The sequence below is a fragment of the Populus euphratica genome, unplaced genomic scaffold, assembly GCF_000495115.2.
Source record: "Populus euphratica unplaced genomic scaffold, PopEup_1.0 scaffold934.1, whole genome shotgun sequence".
Lineage (NCBI taxonomy): Eukaryota > Viridiplantae > Streptophyta > Magnoliopsida > Malpighiales > Salicaceae > Populus > Populus euphratica.
In genome coordinates, this window is record NW_011500801.1 from 81,459 (window position 1) to 83,780 (window position 2,322).

Sequence of the window (2,322 nt, forward strand, 5' to 3'; positions counted from 1 at the left end):
TAGTAGTAGTAGTAGTAGTAGTAGTAGTAGTAGTAGTAGTAGTAGTAGTAGTAGTAGTAGTAGTAGTAGTAGTAGTAGTAGTAGTAGTAGTAGTAGTAGTAGTAGTAGTAGTAGTAGTAGTAGTAGTAGTAGTAGTAGTAGTAGTAGTACTAATAATAATAATAATAATAATAATAATAATAATAATAATAAAGAAAGAGAAGAAGAAGAAGATGATGATGATGAGAACTTGGAGATCAAATATTAATGTAAGGATTAAGCAATAATAATAACAAATGTCAAGGTTAGAGGTTCCACTAATGGTATATCAAACAAGTATAGTATAAACTCTTATTATTGAATTGGAAACCACACACAAAGGAGGTTCCAATCAGATTATATATTGTTAACATGATTACATTAGTCATCTTATTCAATTAATGCTAATACTTGTAAATCTCGTCAAGCATTCATGATTATAACTTATGTTAACAACAAATCAAGTTCCTTTCATAGCTCAGGTGTCGGTTATACCATACATTATGGGCTATGAAAGTGCCAAGCATTTGTTGTACCAAGTGTTATACAACATAAATCAAGATTAGTCATTTAACAAGCAAAGTATTAAAGAGTGAACAAGATAACAAATATAAAACATGTTAGTATCAAACATTAAGGTCCATATTAAGTTTACATTATACTTATTCTTACACCATTAGTGTAACCTTTTCACCTTGACATAATTAACTTAGCTAGACATAATGAAAGAAAGAAAAATAGATAAACAAAATAAGAACATAAAAGTTAACTAAGTAAAGGAAAGGAAATGAAAGGCATAAACTTAATATTAATGAAAACAAAGCATAAAAAATACAAAGAGAGAAAGGAAGAGCATGATCTTGATCTGAACACCAAGATGCCTAAATGCATGGCAAATGTCTCCTTTTATAGGCCAAAATTGGGAACTATTGATTTGATGACTAATTGATAAGTGGGTGACCAACTTTTGACTTGGTGACAATCCTTATCTTCTTTTGTCTGCCCAAAACGTCATTGATAACGTCAAAATTGGAGCCAGTTGCAAACATGAAAGTTGTAGGCAATTGTCTCAGCTTTCTTGTGTAAAAAATTCAGCTCATTTGGACTTCTAGAACTCCAGATATGGCCAAAATACCGAACAGTGCTCGGGCTGGAAGACAGATTCGGGCTTCTTTGTTGTTGCTATAATTTGGACTTGATAATGGCCTTTTTAGATCTTGGGCTCCATATGAAAGTTGTAGGCCTATGTCTTACCTTTCCATCCATATAAATTGGACCTAAATCTGAGATCTGTAGCTCCAGATATGACCTAATTACCGAACAGTGTTCCGGTTTGGATTGCACCGACATCTCTTTTCTAATTTTGATCATCTCTTTGCCCTTGCAACCTATGTTCTTAAAGTCATCAATCAATCCTTTTATTTATGTGATAGGCCTCAATTTAAAATGAACATTTACCTTAAATTAAAGGTATCTTATATTATTAGATATATTATTATAAAACATGCTTTAGTTAAGGAGTTATTGATACTTCAAGTGCAAAATGATGATATAAAACCTTGATAAAAATGCAATTTTAAGTACTAATCAACTTGCATCCTTATTTATATTGTCATGCATCACTTCAAAAGCATACATCTTAAAATTTAGGATAGATGGGGAAGTAACAGTACCCGCAATGGCTATAGCCTAGATAAGACTCGTGTAACCATCCAACTCTTACCTGATTGTTTACTTGATAATGGTTGGTATGCCAATCTGATATTACTTAGGGTCATTATCTTCACACTATGATTAGTACTTGAAAGTGCATTTTTATCAAGGTTTTATATCATCATTTTGCACTTGAAGTATCAATATCTTCTTAACTAAAACATGTTTTATAATAACATATTTAATAATATAAGAAACCTTTAATTTATGGTAAATTTTCATTTTAAATGTAGTCCTATCACATAAATACAATGATTGATTGATGAAAGAGATGACGAAACTTAGAAAAGAGATGCTGGTGCAGTCTAAACCAAAACACTGTTCGGTAATTGGGTCATATCTAGAGTTGTATATCTCGGATTTGGGTTTACTTTATATATATGAAAAGATAAGACATAGGCCTACAACTTTCATATGGAGCCCAAGATTTTCAGAAAATATGGCCGAAGAAGATAATCAATCACTTCAAAATGAGAATAATGAGAATAACCGTGCTAGAACACTTAGAGACCACATGAATCCCACAAGAACAAGTGCACCATCATGCATAGTTTTCCCTCCTGATGCATCTCATTTTAATTTTAAACCAAG